Raw genomic sequence first — 20,320 nt, forward strand, 5'->3', positions numbered from 1 at the left:
GCTGCCTGAGTCCGAGGCCCCACCGCCCCCAGGGCTGTGCGTTCAAGCCGGGCACTAGCAGTGCCTGTTGCCCACGGTGCCAGCAGGAAGATGACCAGGGACACCAACCATCCTGGCTTGCCTGGGGCTGTCCTGGCTTGGGCACTGAGAATCCTGCATCCCAGGAAACCCTCAGTCCCAGGCAAACCAAGAGGGTTGGCCACCCTAGCAGAGACAGTCCCTAAAGACCTTCGGTCCACACCAAAGGGACCATCTTTACATCAAAACCAAGGCTCAGAAAAGGGATGGCATCTGCCTGGGGTCAGGTGGTGATCTTGCAGCAGCCAGGATCCTGCCCCTGCAGCATGGTGACCCTGAGGTGTCCACCCAGTCGGGCCATCCCTCTTCCTGGTGGCAACCGCTGTGTGCCACTCGGTTCACCACTCCCCCAGCCTGCCCTTCACCACTGCCTTTGACCCGCCACCTGGGGACCTCAGATCCAGCCCTTGTCATGTCTGCTGTCATCTCCCAGGCATCTTCCTGAGCGTCTTGAGACCTCATCCATATACTCTCTACCATGTACACAACGGCGCTTCTCAAAGCACAAATCTGATGATCTCACTCCTCAGGTCAAACACCTTCCATGGCTCCCTACTACCTCCAGGATAAAGCCAAAGGCTTCGGCATGGCTTACAGTGCCCTGTGATTTGGGCTGTTTCTCTTCAGCCTCCACTTGGCCACTGCTGGGCCCCTCCTTGGGACCTTAGTGTGCTGCACCCTCCACCTGGGACCGTCCCCCCATCCACTCTCCAACCTTTGGGTCTCAGTGTGGACACATTCATGGACGCCCTCCACTGGGTACCCTCCTCTGTGCCACCCACACCTCCCCTCTGACGGTGGGTGCCTGCTTAGTGAGGTGGCGCGTGCAGAGAAAGAGCCTGGTTGTTGAGTCACTGCTGAGTTCGCCGCCCCCTGCCTCGGTGCTGGCTGCTGAGTGGCAGGGATCAAGGCTGCCTCGCACCGTGCCCCCGGCTCCTGGCATCGGGTGAGCCTTACGGTATTTGCTATTGACTCTGCACCCGCCTTGGGCGGCAGGGAGCGCCTGGGGGCCGCTAGAGGCTGACTGGGAGGGTGGTGTGGGAGGCAGGGGGGTGCATCCCTGGCTCACTGTGGGACCTTGGCCCTCCCCCTATCCTGGCCTCAGTTTCCCTAGCTGCACAGCAAGATGACCGGCATGGGCAATCCCTCCAGGTCACCGTCCCATGCCCCTCTCACGTCTAACGGGAATGTGACAAAGGCAGCATCTCCCTCCAAGGCAGGCAGGGCACCTTCGCAGGCCGAGGGGCCCACGGTCCTCACACTTTCCTGCTCACTCACCCTTAGGAAGGTACTGCTGGGGGCCACGTGCATTTCTTCATGTGCTGTGAAGGCAAATCCATGAAAGGTGAAGCGACAGACCAATGTGTGGCTGGTGAGCCACGTTAAGGATGGCTGAGAAAAAATGTCAACGAAGTTTCCAAAACAGGCAGAATCATGTACAGGCAACAGGCGTCGGGGGAGGGAGGAGAGGAGAGGAGACACTGGGAGAGGGAGACTTCTGGAATTTGGGCCATGTCCTCTTGCGGGTCTTGCTGGGTGCTGGGTCTCTGGTGTGTTCAGCTTGTGACAAGGCACTGAGCCACCCAGGTACGATCTGTGTGTTCCTGTGTGACTGCGGCACTTACTGCCTGGCAGGAGAGGGTCCCCCAGCTCAAGGAAGAGAAGTACCCTGTGGCGGTGTGGCCGGATAGTCTACGGCAGTGGAAACCCAGTGTACCTCCTGCACTTTGCAATGCTGAGTGACAAAGCCAAGCCTCAGAAGATCACACACAGCCAGGTATCCTTTTCATACGTATAAACGGGATGAAACCATTTGCAAAAATCAAGGGAAAGATAAACGTGGGTAGATGGCAGTTACCGTCAATGTCATGGTCTCTGTTGGAGGCATGGTGAGTTATTTCAACAAACATAAAAGCAGGATCAATAAGTATGTCATGAGCCAAGGATTATGAGTAATCAAATTCTGTGCACCTGGGGTCCATTTAAAAAGAGGGTCTGAAATGTTAGAGGGTGGAAGACAGATCTGATCTACGCTTCAAGCAGCTCACCTTGGCTGCATGGAGGACAGTCACTCTTGTGGCTTGTGCAGGAGCAAGCTGTTCAATCTCTAAACACCCCTCTCTGCCCCTGCCTGGGCCCTGTATTCTCTCGGTGGGGGAGCAGGCGCAATAGCACACAGATATGGATATGCGAGAGGGAATTTATTAGGGGAATTGCTCGCGCGATTATGGAGGCAGAGAAGTTCCACGACAGATCACCTGCAAGCTGGGGTAGCAGGGAAGCGGGTGTAGCAGCTCAGTCCAAGGCCAAGGCCTCGGAACCCCAGGGGCTGCTGGAGCAAGTCCCAGAGCCCAAAAGCTGGAGAACCTCCGAGTTCTGATGTCCAAGGGCGGGAGAAGAAGGTATCTCAGCTGCAGACGGGAGCGAGCGATTCCCCTTTCCTCTGCCTTTTTGTTCTCACCTGGCCCTCGGCTGGCTGGACAGTCCCTGCCTCCGTTGAGGGTGGACCTTCCTTAGTCCACTGATTCGACGCCCATCTCTTCTGGAAACACCCTCACAGATATACCCAGGAATAATGTTTTGCCATATCTGCATATTCCTTAAACCAGAGCCGCTGACACCTAAAATTAACCATCACAGGCTCCATCCACTGTGGTCCACAGAGGGGATGCCAGGGGACACTGGGATGGAGGACCCAGAAACCAGAGCCCGGGAGTCTGGCCGTGTCAGAGCTGCAGACCCCCGGCCCCTGTGCCCTCCAGCTGGGAACCTGAAAAGATGGAGGCGTCCCAGCCGTCACTGTCACGTCTGAAGTCAGCAGTGCCTGCCAGAGCTCTCCCAGGGATGGGGGGTCAGGACACAGATGCGCTTGTATTTCTGCGGGGGACGGGGGAAGGACCCCCTCAAAGAAGAGCCCGAAACGTCTAGAGCAGGGGTTACAGCTCACAGGCCTGCAAGGGACAGGCAGCTGAGCTACTTGGGTGAAGAGAACCAGGACTAAGACATCTTCACATATGAAACACCCGGGAACCTTGTTCGTTTTCACAAAGAAACATGGGGACCCTGTCAGTCTATTTTTCTTTCTTGCACTTTTGGGAAAGAACAGTAGAGATAGATTTTTCTGTACCCAGAAAACAGGCCCGTACCAGCACAATGACAAATGGCCCAGTACCCGGTCTCAGTGTGGGGGGCACCTGGGAGTGGAAGGGACTGGGCCGCCTGGGAACCCCCAGCTGAAAGGGGGGGACCTGCCAGTTGGCTCTGACAAACTGTTGCCATATGGGCCCTGGTTTGTAAGACCTTCCAATTTTTCAAGAAAAGATGGAAAGGCAGATTTTTGTGATCTTTCTCAATGTTTAAACGCTGGTATAAGTTTTAAAAAACACACCGGGTGGGCCAAAGAAAACACGTCTGGCCCACAGACACCCCGTTTTCCCTTCCTAGAACTCTAAAGGCTCAGTGTCTTGGGTTTTTGGGGTGGCTGATTTCCTAGATGGCAAAGGGTGGCGCGTGTGACCGCTCATGGGGTCAGTGCCCAGAGTAGCCGGGGACCTGGGCTAAGGGCCGGCAGGACTCCTCAGAGCTCCCGGGCTGCCGTCGAAGTGGAGTCGGGAGCAGGTTAAGCAACATGCAAGCCAGATGCAACAGAGGTGGCTGTGACCATCTGCCAGCTTTGGACGGCAGAAGAATGATACTGGCCGCTAAACGGGGGGCCATCAGTGGCCTTATATGCTGACGCGGCCGTGGCCCGACTCCTTCCAGAATTCTCCAGCACCCAAGCCCACAGTCTGGGTAGCAGCACTGCAGGGCCTGTCCTGGCCAGCCCTGCCTCATGCCTGGGCATGTCTGGCCTCCCCGTCGCCCCTCCTGGAAACGGCCAGGAAGGAGTGTGAGCTTCTACTCCCTGCCCCTCTCCCAGCAAGCTGGGTGACGCTGGGCCTGCACCTTGTCACCCCCCGATGCTCACATTACCACTACTTTTCTCCAGGAAAAGTCCCCTAGTTGTTCTCTTAGCTCACAGGAGAAAACTTTCCAGCATTTACACCGAATGCTTTCAACAAGCTCGACCCTGGCCAGGGAGACAGGGCAGGACAAGTGCTATCGCACCTGCGGGCACCTGGCCCACTCGCCTCTCTTTTCGCTTCCCATTAGCAAGATGGGCACACGGAGGCTCAGGACACGACCTCGTCGGTGGGGGGAAGGGGACTGAATGCACCTGAAGCCTGTGCCCTTTGCACCGGTCCTCACGGCCAGGGGCCCAGGAGGGCCAGCTGGTGTGGGCAACACAGAGGGCACGGTAGTGCCCCTGCCTTACAGCTCGGGCTGCTGGAACAAAGTGCCAGAGACTGGGGTTAAATAACAGACTGATTTCCTCACAGTGCTGAAGGCTGCGAGTGCTGCGTCAAGGCGCGGCAGGGGCTGTTTCTGGTGAGGGCTCTCTCCCTGGCTGGCAGGCGGCCGCCTTCTTGCTGTGTCTTCAAGTGGCCCCTTCACGGCACACACATCGAGAGCGCGCGAGGGAGCTCTCTGGCGTCTCTTCTTACAAGGACACTGGTCCTATTAGATCAGGGCCTGCCCTTATGTCCTCATCTCACCTTAATTACCCCCTCAGAGCCCTATTTCCAAATACAGCCACCCTGGAGGTTAGGGCTTCAACATGTGAGTTTTGGGGGGACACAAGCATTTAGTCTATGACACCCTGAAGATGTTGTATGCTACTGATGAGAAGACACACTCAGGAAGCAACTGGACAAGACCAAAGGTGATGGATAAAGCGCTGGAATGAATGTGAGCCCGTGACAAAATGCACTGAGCACTTCCCAAGTGGAACGGAAGGGGAGGCAGCATCGGTAGCCGTGTCAAAGGTTAAACAAGGGAGAGGTGGAGGCTCAGGAGGGCTCCAGGGAGAGGGGCCTCCACGCTGGGCCTAAGGGACAGGGAGGCCCAGCAGTCATGGGTGTGGAGCTGGGAGAACACACAGGTGGCAACAGGACAAGGAGGTGAGGCCATGCCCCGCCCACCCCCGCTGATGGGTAGGTTTTCACAGATGAGGCCCCGCTGTCCAGACATAGCCACCAGTGAGCACCACCGAAGGGGCCCTGGAGCTGGGGCCTGGGCGCAGCATGCGCTGACCAGCAGCCTGACCCACAGGGGATGCTGTGTGCCTGGACAAGTCCCTGCATTTCGGGACTCAGTTCCAAATCCACGAAATAGAAATGATGAACTAAAGACACCAGGCTCGGTCCAGTCCAGAGCAGCCAAGTACTTTAACACGCTGTCCTGCTCAACCAGGAAGGGCAATGCTCACCCCAAACGGTGCCACCCTAGACCTCAGGGCCAGGCTGGGAGAGGAAATGACCTTTCCCAGGCCTCCATTCCTGTACCTCCTTGCCCTGCTGCAGGGCGCTGCCTGTTTGCGCTTTCTCTTCAAGCGCGTTGGAGACTGGGCCTCGCTGCCCACGGCTCCCCAGGCCAGGGCAGGCGCATTCCTGGGGCTATGTTTACCAACCAGCCTGAATCGCCAGCTCTTGCTCCTTCCAAAGCGCTTGGACCGCTGGCCTGGGGAGGGGGTCAAGCTATGGCTGAAACCCTCCTGCAAACTCCCAGGCCGAGCTGTCGTGTCACCCTGCACTCCCCGGGTAATGGTGGCACCGACCCACCGGAGTCAGGACTTGGGCCTAAAATCAACACAGATGTGTCCAGTGTTGCCAACGCTACCGAGGCAGAGAGAACAAGGGAGATCTGAGCTTTGGAGAAAAAGAGAAAAAATAATGGGAACATAAAAACGTACAAATACAATTCCTACAAGCTGGAGTTGGCTGAGTCACTGCTACCACCCCATCTTGGCTGTGAGCTAGTACCTGTGTGACTGGTTGGGTTCAGCAGACCCCCTGGGTCCCAGAGGCCAGGCCCGCATGGCACCAACATCCTCCCTCTCTGCCCCACCAGGAGGCGGGTGACCTCAGGGGTGGACGTTGGTAGCAGCAGCGAGCAGCCTCTTCCAGAGCCCTGAGGGCCCAAGGGGCCAGAAGCATCTACTCCCTTCCTGGGGCCGGGGGTGTTAGGCATCTCGCACATTTCACCTCTGGATCAGCTGCAAATGCCACAATCCCGGTGGCCTGGGGACCCTGGGGAGGGTGCTGCTCAGGCCCAGCCCTCCCTGCTGCAGACACTCCATGGCCCAGGGGGTCTCAGAGCCTGGAGCCTCCGGATCAGCTAAGCCTGGCAGGAGGGTGGAAGGCACGGGGTGCTGGGACGGGGACAGATTTCCCAACATTCTTGGAGGAGGGATGGCCCTGGACCTAGAAAGGGACAGCATGAGGAGTGTGGCAGTCAGGAGTGGCTCTCTGACTGGATTGCTGAGGCCAGACCTAGCTTCTTCTCTAAGTGACACGGCCTTGGCGTCCTCATTTGTAAATCCGGGGAGGTATTAATAATACGCCCGCCTCGGCTGCTAACACATCCGAGCGCCTGGCACGAGGCCTGGCACATGGACCCGGAGGGAAGGGGAGATGGCAGCGGCCTGCTGTTCTGGGCCCGCCAGCGCTTCAGCTCTCCCGGGGACCAGTGGTTGGTGGCCCAATACCTGCTGAGGATCACCCCTGGGGGTGAAGTGGCCAGGGGCCCACCCCCAGCCTCAGCACACCAGCGAGGCAAACACGTCCATACACCTCCCCCACCTCCCGGGAGAGCCGGGCTAACCTCCCCGTCTGTGGGGTCTCTAGGGGGAGGCTGCCTGCCTGCCTCGGGGCGTTGGGTGCTTCAGTCTCCACGCCCCAGAAACTGAGCAAGAACCCCATTAATTAGGGCCTACTGTGTGTGGGGCCTGAGTTCGACCTTACATTATCTTCCTTAATCCATACAACGCCTGTCACAGTGAGGGCTGGGGGATCAGAAAGGAGGGAAGTGGCCGGAAGGGACTCCTGCAATAGAAGGAAGTCTGAAGGGCAGTGAGAAAAGAGCAGGTAAGGGAGGAAGTGCGGTTTCACTGCTGTCAAACTCAGGTCCCTCCCTCCACCCAGGCTGCCCACCAGGGCCCCCGCACAGGCCTGGCTCCAGGAACCCATAAGGCAGCCTTGTCATTTCCAGGTGTCCCTGAGCCTGTGGCCCTCACCTGGTGGAAGACCCAGCCCAGGAGGGTCGCTCAGTTGGGGGGCAGCGTCCAGCCCAGTGGGTGCAAATGAGTCATCCAGGTGGTTCCCCAGGGGTCTACCCTAGAGCTGTGCCTCCCTGCAGACAAGGGGGTGGCTGGGACAGTTCACCTGGGGGCCCCGGGGCCAAAGTTGGGGAAGGGAAAGGGAAGGGGAGGAGTGAGTCAGACACCCAGGTCCTGGGTGGTGGGGGCAGGGAGAGGGGGCAATCTCCTATCCCCAGGGTCTACCCCAGCCTCCCCTCTAAGGCAGCTAAGCGGGGTAGAGTCCAAGGACCCCTCCGACACCTCCCCCGCCCTTCGCCCTCATATCAGTGTTCCAGATTCCAGTGCGGGCTCTAAACTCTAACCCCGGAGAAGGTGTGGGCTTTCTTCCCACTTCGTTGGCTCATTCTGCATCGCACCACAAGCCGGAGAGACATGGCTTTGGACTAGGAGCAGGGGCTTCTCTGGGCACCCGTGTGGAGGCCTATGATTCCGCATTTAAACTCTCCCCCAGAAAGCACGCTATGGACACCCTCTCTGTGTCCTGAAGGCCCTGCAGAGACCCCTGTGGCCCCCAGGGGGTGAGCATGCACCTAGCAAGAGCCCCCATACTCAAGCCCACCTGAGACTGCAAACAGAAACCCCCTCTTGCCAGGCTCCGCCTGCAGCCGTGCCCATCCTCACTCAGGAAGAACCTTCCGGTTGCATGAAACGACTACACCAGCATCGCCTCTGTCTTATAGAGGAGGGCCGCAGGGCTCAGGGACAGGAAGCGACCTGGCCGGGACTGCACGGCTTGCACGCGGCAGCAACATGTTGGGCAGGGGAAGAGAGGTTGTCCTGGTCAGAGAAGAGGGCAGGGGCATCACGGGGGGCGGGGGAGGCAAGAACCAAGAAGGAAATAAGAGAAGGGGGCTGGGAGAGGCTGAGTCAGGAGGGCAGCGTGGAGGTGGCCACACTCAGGGCCTGGACTTCGTCCTCGAGCAGCCAGCACACGTGCAGGATGGGATTTGACTTCTATGCAAATTGAAGCTGCCCTGCCAAGGGGGCCCCCAGAGGGGTTGGGGGCTTCAGGGTCAGGGCACAAGGGGTGGCTGTGAGGGTGGCGAGGAAGCGGAGATCGCAGGAAGGCTGGGGGTTCAAACAGGCAGGACTTGGATGCAGGGGGAGGTGGCCGGGGTGCTGCCTACCGGGTAGAGGACACGGAGGAGGGTGAGAGCATCTGGGAGGAAGATGGCAGGCACCACAGGGAGACATGGGACATCCAGGATGTCCAAGCAACAACCAGGCAGAGCTGCCTTGTGGTGCAGAGAAGGCCCCCAAGACTTTGCTCAGAGCAGAGGGATCACACCTTCGTAAAGGCCTTTAGTTCTAAGAAGCTGCTCTTACTGCCTGCGGAGTCCCAGCAGGCTGCGTGCTGCAGAACCCTCCCTGCGGCCAGTCTCTGGTCAGCCCACAAACAGACAACAGCCTCCCCTCCAAACAAAAATCACAAACTGGATTGCACCCTGCAGCCATCAGCCGTTCTGACGGGTCTAAAGCAGAACAGACCATCGGCGCAGCGGGGGCAGAACCTACCACTGCCACCTCGCCACCTGCATCCAGCGCAGGGCACTTCGGTCCTCAATAAATGCCTGCTGACTTACGTGAATAACCATTCACTATGTGTCAGTCGCCTAAGTAAGTCCTCGACATAAAATTCCCCACTTAACTGTCACTACCCAGAGGGGCGACATTATTATCCCCACTTTAAAGATGAGGACACTGAGCCTCTTTAAAGGCTCTTGCAAAGTTGCCCCAGGTCATGTAGCTGGTAAGTGGTTGGAACTTGGACTAAAAACACATTTTCCTGACTGTGAAGTGCACATCCCCTGAGAAATGACCCTTGGCACAAGCTCCTCCACGTTGAGTTACGGCAGAGAGTGGAGTGGGGCGCAGGGGCGCAGGAGCTGGGAGTGGGGAGCCAGGCTGAACCCCAAGCTGCGCTCGTCCATCGTGCGACCTGGGGCAAGTTGCCGGGCAGCTGCTGGCTCTGTGGGCTGGGGCCGATGCCACCTCCTCCTACAGAGCTATCCTGATGTGCAGTGGGCTCTCAGGAAAGATGTGCTGAGGTTAAACTTTGTTCTAAATCCATCCCGTCAGTCACTGCTCCTGTGGCTTTTGAGCTCTGATGGAAAAAGACGTTTCCAGCCACCGGTCTTCCTGCTCAAGAAGGGAGTAAATCCTGAGGGCTGGGGTGGCAGAGCTGGTGCGGAGGCCACATGAGTGTCCAGGAAGCCCAGCCTGGTTTCAGTGGGGAGACAGCCATTGGGGGAGAATCGACCCTACCTTGAAAATAAGCACCGAGCTGCCGGTCTGGGGTGCGGGGGCCCGTGCAGGGAGAGGAAGGCTCCCTACTTCGTCCCTCCCCAGCAGGGCTGTTCATCCCCTGGCAGCCTCGGCTCACTCAGATCAGGTGGCCGCAGCCCAGGCTGGGTCAGAGATGGAGCATCACTCACCCGGGACGCCAGATGTGGCCACCTCAGCACCAACTCACCCTCCTGGAGCCCAGCACTGCAGCAGCCACCAACGCCAGACACTGAGGAACTAACTGCAGGTGCACAGGAGAGGTGGGGGTGGAGAGAGCCACCGCAGGGTCCACACCTGATGCATCCTCTCTCCAGCTCAGAGGAGCATCTGTTTAGGTTACACCAAACCCCCACAGTCTCAGCACCAAGAGGACTACGCTTCCCCGTAATCCTGTCCACCCACAAAGAAAGCAAATCTCACAGAGGTTCAGTCCCCCAGACTGTGCCCCCCACACCAAGCTGGTGAGGGTCTCCAGGTCCCCCGGGTTTGCAAGCTCCGAGTCACATTAAGCCAGCTTGGTGATTTAAGAACGTGGACTCTGGAACCAGAGGACCTGGGTTCAAATCCCTACTCCTCGGGAATGTCAAACGGTGCAGCCGCCATTTGACAAGTACATATCCAAGTGTATGTGCAGGACAAATGCAAACATATGTCCTCATAAAAACTTGTACATGGCTGTTCATAACAGTACTATTCATAATAGCCCCAAAGTGGAAGCAGTCCAAATGTCCCCAATGGATGAATAAACAATATGGTGCATCCACACAATGGAACATTACTCAGCCATAAAAAGGAATGAAGGGCTGCTCCATGCTACGGCACGCATGAACCCTGACAACATGCTAAGTGGAAGAAGTGGGACACAAAGGACCATGTATCACATGATTCCATCTATATGACATGCCCAGAATAGGCAAACCCATAGAGACAGGAAGTAGATTCATGTTGTCAGGGGCTGGGGTGGGTTGGAAAGTAGGAATGCCTACTGGCTAGTGGCTTTCTCTTTTTCAGTGATGAAGATGTTCTGGAATTAGGTAGTGGCAATGGTTGTACAACTCTGTGAAGACGCTAGAAGTCACTGAATTGTAAACTTTAAAAGGGTGAATTGTACTGTAGGTGAATTATATCTCGATAAAGCTGCTATAAAAACATCCTTACTCTTCACTTACTGGTTTTTGTGATCTTGGGCAAGTTCCTGGAATGTTTAGTGCCTCAGTTTCCTCATCTATAAAATGGGACCAGTAATGGTACCTACTGATAAGGGTTGTGTGAGGATTAGATGAGTTAACACACAAACATGCTTCGAGCAGTTGCCACACTAGAGGTCAACTCTCTCCTGGCTCCCCGCCCTTGGTTCCCCCACTTGCCAGGCTCTGACCTTTGTGTTTTTAAATTGTGGTAAAATATGCATAACACACAATTTGCCATCTCGACCATTTTTAAAGTGTACAGTTCAGTGGCACTAAGTACATCCACACTAGTGTGCAACCAGCACCACCACCCATCCCCAGGACTCTTTGTCTTGCAAAACAGAAGCTCTGTCCCCAATAAGCAAAACCTTCCCATCCTCCCTCCCCTCAGCCCCCGGCAACAACTATCATTCTATTTTCCGTCTCTGTGAATGTGCCTACTCTAGGGACCATACAGTGGAACGATACAGCATGTATCCTTTTGGGACTGCCTTATTTCTCTTAGCATCATGTCCTCAAGGCTCACCCACGTTGAAGTCAGCATTTCCTTTCAAGGCTGAATGATATTCCATCGTAACGCACACACTGCATTTGCATTCCCTGATGGACGCTTGAGTTGCTTCCACCTTTTGGCTCTTGTGAATGATGCTGTGAACGTGGTGTGCAATATCCCTTTGAGTCCCTGCTCCGTCCCATGGTAATTCTACTGTTCATTTTTTTGAGGACCTGCCATACTGTTTCTGTAGCAGCTGCACCACTTCACGCTCCCATCGACAGCGCACAAGCGTCCCGATTTCTCCACATCCTCGCCAACACTTGTTTTCTGTTTTTAATTTTTTTTTTTTTTTTTTTTTTACAACAGCCATCCTCATGGGTATAAGGAGGCCTCCCTCTGCACTGGCAGTCTCCCCCTTTGGCCCCAGTCTTTGTGTGGCTGGCTCCTGCTTGTCATCTGGCCACAGCTGAGATGTCACCTCCTCAAGCACCTGACCCTCAAACACAAACCTCTATTCTCCTCCACCCCCACCTCTCACCGTCCTGTGTTTGTGACTTCACAGCACTTAACTGCTCTCTGAACATCTTCTCATTTGTTTATTATCCCTCTTCACCAACAAGACGGTAGCCCCATGAACTTGGGAACTCTGACTTGGTCCCTCCCAGGATCCCCCAGGTGGAGGACAGTGCCTGGCACATGCCAGGGTCTCAGGAAACATCCGATAGAAGAATAACACGTCAAGGCCAGGATTTAAACCTCAATCTGTTTAGATCCAAAGCTCATGTTGGTCTTGAAGCTGTGGACCACAGCAAATCGCAGGATGACCCGAGCCGCGGCATGAAAAGCCATTAGTTGACAATGAGAAAAAAAAACCTACACAAACCACTGTCGCCTGGGGCCAAGAGCAGAGCAAACAGCCCTTACACCTCCAAAGACCTGAGAAGCATCGCCGTCTTAGACAATGACTAGAGTACAATGAAGACCCCAAGTTTCACAAATTTACTTATTTTTATCTTTTTTTTTTTTTTTGAGAAGTGAGTTCCCCCTTAGAAGTTTTAATTTAGCATACTTACAACGAATGGAGGGGCTAAGGGTTTAGGTGTAGATCTTGGTGGGCCTAGCTGCTCACGCCAAGCCGCAGTATTGGCCACCAAGGATGGCCACCATGAAGGGCCCGTGGGCCTTGGACAACCAGAATCCAACTGCCCCAGCACTGATGGGACGAGGGTGTCCTATTCAGGGCTGGTTCCTTACACTAGAGGTCTGTCATAAGAAAAAAACTTGCCGGCCGTACGCAGAGACCGATTAAACCTTTTACGATGGACTTTCTTGATCCCTGGGAGGTAAGTCAGGGCCGAGGAACACTGGTTGTAAGGCGTGGATGTGCACCTGGGGGTGAGGACAGAAGGGGACCACCCTTCTAGTCTGCACCCTGAGGTATGTGCAATTCCAGGGGGCCACTCACTCTGCGCTAGGGTGGTTTCCTGGAGGAGGTGACGCAGGAGCTGACCCCAGGGAGAGGTTGTGTTAGGTTTAAGGGCTGTGAGAGCTCTCTGGCTGGACTCAAGGTAGAGCAGTCACACTTTCTGGTCTGCGCTGTTGTCTGGGGTAATGATTTTTAGAATTCCCTGCTATTCTCAAAAATGTCCCCACTTGGGTGATAAATAACACTTCATTAGTTATCTATTGCTGCATAACAAATTATTCCAAACCTTAGTGGACTGAAACAACAATGAACTTTTATTATCTCTCACAGTTCCTATGGTTAGGAATGTGGGCGTGGCTCACACGGGCAGTTGAGGTTTAGGATCTCTCACGGGGCTGCACGTAGGTGTCGGCTGGGGCTGCAATCCATCGGAAGGCTCACATGGGGCGGGAGGTCCTGTTTCTAAGGTGGTGCCTGCGGCTGGTGGGAGGCCCCAGTTCCTTGCCATGTGGCGCTCTCCATAGAGCTGCTTGGGTGCCCTCACGCCTTGGTGGCTGGCTGCCCACAGAGCAGGGGCTCCGAAGGACTCTGAGAGAGTGCACTGGGCAGAAGCCATCCTTTTATGACCTAGCCACATAAGTCTTGCAGTATTGCTTCTGCCACCTTCTAGTGACTTAGAAGAAAGTCACTAAGCCAGACATTTAAAGGTCAAGGGGATGGGTAGGTCTAGCTGTTGAAGGGAAGAGTGTTGGAATTCGGGATATTTTACAACTACCACGGTTATCCTAAAATAGGGCATGTGTGGAGGAGGGAGGGGACAAAGCCAGAGAGGATAGAAGACGTCAGATCAAGGAACAGTCACGATGTCAGGCGAGGGGTGTGAACAGGGGCCGGGAGCAGTCTGAGAAGGATTCTGAGCAAGGCGGAGATGTGGCCGGGGATTCAGAGGGAACGCACAAGCACCTACCTCCAGTTGGCGACACCCCCAACCCTACCCAGCCCCTGTGCTCCTAGTGACCTCCCACCCACACCCCGGGCCTTTGGACCTCTCACCCCCTACTTTTGGTGGAGAACACACAGAACACACATCTTTTCTTCCCATTGGACAGAAGGTCCTTTGTGTTTTCCACTGGGCCCTGCACATAGCAGGTACATGCTGCAGGGCTTGTGCATGGACAGAACATACCAGTTTGCACCAGCCTCGGGCTGTGGCCGCACCAGCCACAGGACAGCAGCTTGCCGTCTGCCCTGTAGACACCTTTCTCTTTCCAGCCTCCAGGCCTTTGCTCAGGCTGTTCCTCCTGCCCAGAGGGACCTGGCTACACTAACCATTGGGGCAGCCCTGGAGGCAGGAGGCTGTCTAGATAGTTCCAGGGAGAGATAAGGAGGACGGGCACAGGGCAAAGAAAAGGGCATGGTGAGGGGGCGTGGACCATGCTGAGCAGCTGGACGCGGGGCAGGCCAAGGACAACCCTGCGCCTTCCACGCGGGTGCCTGGGAGCTGGGGTTGAGCCAGCCCCTCCCTCTGGGGCAGCAGCAGGCCATAGCTGCTCTGAGTGGGTGTTGGAAACAGCTCTGGGCTCACCCTGTGCCCTTCCCACATCCATCTGTGCCCACCCACTCCTGCTCCCTGCTCACCTGTCTTCTTTTGTCCTCGGCACCTCCTGACATCTTCTCATTCCACCCATCTTGGTACCACCTCCTCTAGGAAGCCTTACTCGCTTGCAGCTCTGTGGTCCTAGGGCATTTTGGCTTCCCTTTCCAGAGGTCCTGCACCTAAATGACAGGTGTCCTTGGCCAAGTTCTCTGAGGGCAGTGACAGAATCTCCACTTCCTAGAATCACAATGTGATTGTGTGTGTGAAGTTTTCTAACCCTGGGCTTTTCAGGCTCTGCCCTCACGGACTGGCACTGGCCAGCTAACCCAGGGTCTTCTTGGTTGACACTTACTGGAGCTTATAGTGGACCAAGCACCCTTGGCAGTGCTTAATGTGGTTTATCTCATCAAGTTCTCACAATGACCTAGGCTGTAGGCGTGATCAGCATCCCCATTTTACAGGTAAGAAACTGACAGCACAGAGAGGTGAAACAACTTGCCCAAGACCACACTGCCAGGATGCAGCAGTGCTGGGATCCCACCTGAGGTGTGCCAGGGCTCTAACTCCCCTGCTAGCCTAAACTGCAATCAAACAGTGGCCTTGGCCCAAAGCATTCAGGGCAGTGATGAGGACTACATGGGCTTCTTGCAATTTTAAGCTTTTCTCCCACGAATGCATCTTAAGTCTTCAGTGCTCACTGTGGCTTGCTGGCAGACCAAAACGAACTGGAGACCTGCACACGGCAGATCTGGCCCAGGCAGGCGGCAAGGGCTGTGTGGGCACATGCTTACTGCACAGTCACCTGTGTGCTTTTCTTGCCAATCAAATGGGATGGGCTTTCTAGGATGGAATTTAAAGACAACAGCATTTCACAGGCAAAAAAAGAGGGTGCTGCAGCCTCCTGCCACCTCTTAACATTTTGGGATGATGACCTTGCCCAATCTCTTCCCCATCCCCCCATTGCTATGGCCTCTCAGCAACACCCCTGCCAAGTGGCTCCCGGTGACAGGAGTCCAAACCAGTCTGCTTGGATGCCTGGCTCAGTGGTTATCGTCCTACAGCCAGATTTCCTGGGTTCAAATCCCAGCTCTGCCACTTCTGTGTGTCTTTGCCTACTCTAGTTTCTCAGTTTCCTCATCTGTCAAATGGGGACAATACTGTTCCTACTTTATAGGATTGTTTTAAGGATTAAATGAGCTAATAGATGCTGGTGTTTGGAATTGTGTCTGGAATGTACTAAATGCTTTATAGGTTTGAGTTATTACTACTGTTGCCATTGCTGTTATTACTGTATACTTAATTGTTCCCAGTTTTGCATTACAGCGTTACAGAGAACAAATCCCAAAAGAGCCTCATCACACCTGGGGAGGTGAGCAGGTCCCTTGTCCAGGTTGAACACCTGCAGCCCCTCCAACTAGTTCCCGGGTTCCGAAGCCCTCCCGGGTCTGGCTGGACTCCCAGGCTTGGGCCAGGCCAGCCATGGCCCACTAACGAGGGGGCTCCACAAGCAGTACTGGTTCCAGTGGGGCCGGGGTAAGCTAGGCAGAGGGGGAGCACCATGAGCCCACCTAGATTTGGGGTGACGCCGCTGTGTGTGCACTGAAACTTCCTCGCACCTGAGTCAGCCTCCAGGCCCGCCCTGGGCAGGTCAGCCATGGGACCCGGAGCCTCTGCCACATCACGCACACACGGTCAGCCCCCATCCACAGCCACTGGGTCCTCTACCTCTCTATGGCTAGAAGCCTCCAGGCGGCAGGCCCCACCTTCAGAGGTGAATCATGATTGGTCCACGATGGTCTCATTCCCTGTGTCAGTGATAGGCTGAGGCATGTTCATGTGACCCAGTTCCAGCCAATGAGATGAGGATATCTGTGCAGGGGTCTCAGGTGCCCCTGGAAAGGTTTTCTCAGGGACACCATGGAGGCAGCCCTTTCCCTCACTGAGTTTCCTTCTGCGATGCCCGGGGCTCCCCCATGACACTGGAAGCTTCGCTGCCATGCCATGGGCGGCCAAATACCCGGCTCCCTGATGACCTCATCAAGCCTTTAAGTCACCCAGCACTGCAGCAGCCCAGCGAAGTTCAAACTTACTGTTTCAGCCATGGCTTTTTGCTATCCGCAGCCCAAAGCATCCTTGCTGATAGCTCGTGGTTACATTTCATCTTCTTGAGATTAAGTCCATCACACCAGAGGAAGGGTCTGAGCCCAGCTGTGCACTCTGGAGCATGAAAATAGAATCTTAAAAGGAGGGGCAGGCAGAGAAAGTGGGTAGGGCAAGCGGCATCCCTCCAGGCAGAGGGAACAAAGGCCCGAAGGCTGGAGACACCATAGGGTGTGGCCAGGATAGACAGGCAGGTGGGCCATAGGGGGCCCTTGGGCTACAAAGCATCAGGGTTACCTTAGGCACAGGACCACAGGGCAGAGGGGACGCTCTGTGGATGGCTTTGACTTTGCCCACTAGCTCTGTGCTAGTAAGTACACTCAACTGGCCTTCTGACCCCCTACTCCAGTTGTACCCAGACACTACTCCTAGTGTCCAGAGGCCTGCCTGGTGGAGTGGGGACAGGGTCGCCAGGCTGTTCTTCTGCCAGGTGTGATTCTGCTTGCCATGTCCAGCCCCCAGGGCACGCATAAGAGACTCTGGCAAATACTCAGCTGAAATCTGGGTCACTCTGTGCATGGGTCGGAAATCCATCAAACAGACAGTTACTAAGTGCCTACAAAGCAGGGTGCTAAGTGCAGTGGAGACAGGGCCTGGTTCAAATCTCAATTCTGTTTCTTCCCAGTGGTGTGACCTTGAGTGAGCCATTTTACTTCTCCAAATCTAGTGTCTGCACTCTTTGTAAAATATCCCAGAATGAGTGGCCGCTCTTATCCTCACTGGTGCCGTGGTGACAGTGGTGGTGGGGAGGGGTGGATAAAATGACACACAAAAAACTTCCTGAGATGAAGGTTTATAATCTGAGTGAGAGAAAAAGACAAGCAAACAACATGTTGTCATGGACCAAACCTGAGAACTGATGGGGAAGGGGAGGGAGCATCTGAGACAGGCTCCAAGAGCCCAGAGGAAGAAGTCTCCATGGGAGTGATGAGGGCCACGGGTTCCTAGAAGAGGAAAGGGCCCACCAAGGCTGGTGGGAGGGAATGCAGAAAGGCCGGCGGTTCCATTCTTTGCTCCCAAACCTCTCAGAACAGCCTGTGGCAAACAGAAGGGCTGGACATAGCTGTTCCATGTGGGCATCATTTGCAAACTGTGATAGCAAAAACTCTGAGCTTGAGTAAGAAAGATGCAGATTCAAATCATGGCTCTTACTGCATGACCTTGAGCAAGTCACTTAACCTTTGAGCTCCAGGTTCCTTATTTGCAAAGCAGGTATAATACCTAATTCACAGAACATACCTAGAGGGCAGGACCCCTTTTCTACCCAGCTAATTCCTACTTTGAAGAGCTGAGATCCAGTGCCACCTCCTGCAGGGAGCCTCCCAGCCTCCTCCCTACCCTGCTAGACCACCCCTTCCCTGAGCCCATCCTGCGGCACTGTGATCCCTGGGGCAGGGTATCTCAGCATCTCTTGGACCTAGCTGTACCCCCACACAGAGTGGGTGTCTCCCGATGCCATTCCCTCCCCACACCTCCACCGCAGGTAGATACGAGAGTGAGGAAGTGACTAAGTCTGCTGGGAGGTTTGGGAAGGTTTCGGGGGGTTGAATAGGAATGTACTAGGGGGAGAGGGCAGAGAGTACGCCAGGCAGAGCTGGAAAAGGTGCAGGTACAAAAGCAGAGGTGTGAAGGGAACAATAAGGTAACTTGTGGGTCACTAGAGTATTTGTCAGAGAAATGGCTAAACATGAGGATTCAGGGTCCAGCTCCCACAAGGCCTCGAATGCCATGCCAATGGTTTGACTCTATAGAGAGTGATGGAAAACATTTTTAACAGGTGGCACAGAGACTCTTGGGGAATGCTGCGATAGTTTGGGCTAAACTTAGGTTTGGGGGAGGGGTGACAGGGCTACGGGTCACTACCTGGGGGCAGGTATTACAGGAAGCATCAAGGAGGACCACAAGTTCCACCTGGATGGCTTACTGAAAATCTCTTAGATAATATATCTGCACCCCATCATCCCTTATGATTGCTAAAAACCATTTCCTGCAGTCATCCCATGCCATACACGCAGCAGACCTGTGTAAACCAGTGAGCCAAGTGGTGCTATTTCCATTTTACAGGCAGACAAAGTGAGAGCCAGAGGAGAGGGACCTCGCCTCGGCCACTCAGGCAAACAGGGGGCTAGTCATAAACGAAGCCACTGTTTGGGCTCGAGTGTGTTTAGAGCAGGGCATCCTCGGCCATTTGACAAATGCGCTCAGCACCTTCTGGAGCCAGACCTTGGAGACACGGAGATGACCTTTGACCCCTGAGTCATCTCGGGACTGGACTGGTCACCTGGGCCTCGGACAGGCTGTGGCTCCTGAGGGAGAGGGAGCTAGACCCAAGGAGGAGCAGGTTTTCCAGTGTTCAGACACAGCAGGGGCTCACTCCAGGCCATGCCTATCTATGAGTCCTCCAAACTGGACCCTGGGGTGGGGGCTGGAAGACTAGTCCCTCCACAAAGGGAAAGGGCAGAGGGACCCTGCCCTTTGCTGTTTCTCTACGAAGCCCCCAAATGCCCCCTCCTTCCAGCACCTAGGCCCTGTGCACAGCCGCAGCCTGAGTCATCATCCCCATTTGTATGGTGGCCGAGAAATCAGCCAGGGGGCTGCCCAGGGCCGAGGGCCAGGGGTTGGAAAAACAAGGCCGTTCTGTTACCTCCAGCCTTGGAACCTTCCAAGAACTGGCCAGGGAGTGGGGGCAGAGGGCAGGTAGATACAGGATCAGAAGGTGTCAACAGCCAGAGGGGGCTCTGTGTGTATTTGAGGGGGGGATATTCAGAATCTGAGCTGTTGGCTTTTGTTTTCAAATGACCTGTTTAATAATTACCGTTTGCAATCAAAGGTGCAAGGGGGCTCTGCGAAGGCAAGGATTTCACATCTCCAAACCCCACCAAGCAGCCCCAAGAAGAAAGTAAACAAGATGCCACTAGCAGATCGGGCTCCATCTCGCAAACAATAGCCGGGACCGGAGCTCCCGCTCAGACACACACATCGAAGTGAGATTTCCAAGCAAGAACTTTAACAGGCAGATAACAGGCTCAGATTGAATTATTTCCCTGTGTCCCCTGAGCTCCTTTGAGCTCAGCGCCAAAGGGGGCAGCGTAGGGGGGGCTGTCATTTTAACGTTAACCTTGACCTGTAATGTATTCATTCATTTTGCAGCGAGGGAGAACCATCACTGCCCCAAACCCTGAAAAACCAACCGGCAACAACTTCATCATCCCTTTTAGCAGTCACAATGGTGGGCGAGCAGAGGACTTAAGTTACAGCAGCTAGCTGGCAATCACACTCCACCGGGCTCCCGGCTCCCCGAACAACAACAACAAAAACCCTACTCTGAGCACCTACCGGGGCTCACAAAGTCAAACCCTTACCGACATTGGGAAAATCCAAGTTTTTTTTCCCCCCTTTTACCTTCCAAGGCCTTCAACTATTTTTCCCCCTGCAGCATCCAAGCCCAGCCTCAAGGCAGATCCATAAACACGCCTGCTCCTCCCCTTCCACGGTTCGGCAAAACACCCCCACCCTCCTTTCCAGGACCCCAAGGAGAAAGGATCACCGCGACTCTAGCCCGCCGCCTCTCCCCGGCCCTCGCCCACCCCTCCCCCTGCGGCGTCCGCAACCCTCGCAGGCACCTTGAGATAAACACCCACTAATGATTTTACGATTTTCTGCTCAGGGTAGCCGCGCTCAGCACAATCCCTCCCCCCGCCGTGGCGACGGGGGCCGGCCCAACCGAGGGATTGGGGGATGGGGGCGTTAGTTTGTTTTTTCCACGGCCGCGTCCCCACACCTGTTTTTCATTCATTCATTCATTCGTTCGTTCGTTCATTCATTCACGGATTCGTCACTGCAGCCGCCCCGGCCCTCCGGTCTCGGGGAGGGGGCTGAGAGGGGGGAC

The 20,320-nt window shown here is 55.3% G+C and overlaps 1 protein-coding gene across 2 annotated transcripts in view; it reads right to left on the reverse strand.

Moving 5' to 3' along the window:
* Window positions 1-20,320, reverse strand: part of GATSL2 (GATS protein-like 2) — a 40,044-nt gene that overhangs the window by 19,122 nt on the left and 602 nt on the right. The window lies entirely within an intron of this gene.

This window comes from Propithecus coquereli, unplaced genomic scaffold (assembly GCF_000956105.1).
Source record: "Propithecus coquereli isolate 6110/MARCELLA unplaced genomic scaffold, Pcoq_1.0 Scaffold150, whole genome shotgun sequence".
Taxonomy (NCBI): Eukaryota; Metazoa; Chordata; class Mammalia; order Primates; family Indriidae; genus Propithecus; species Propithecus coquereli.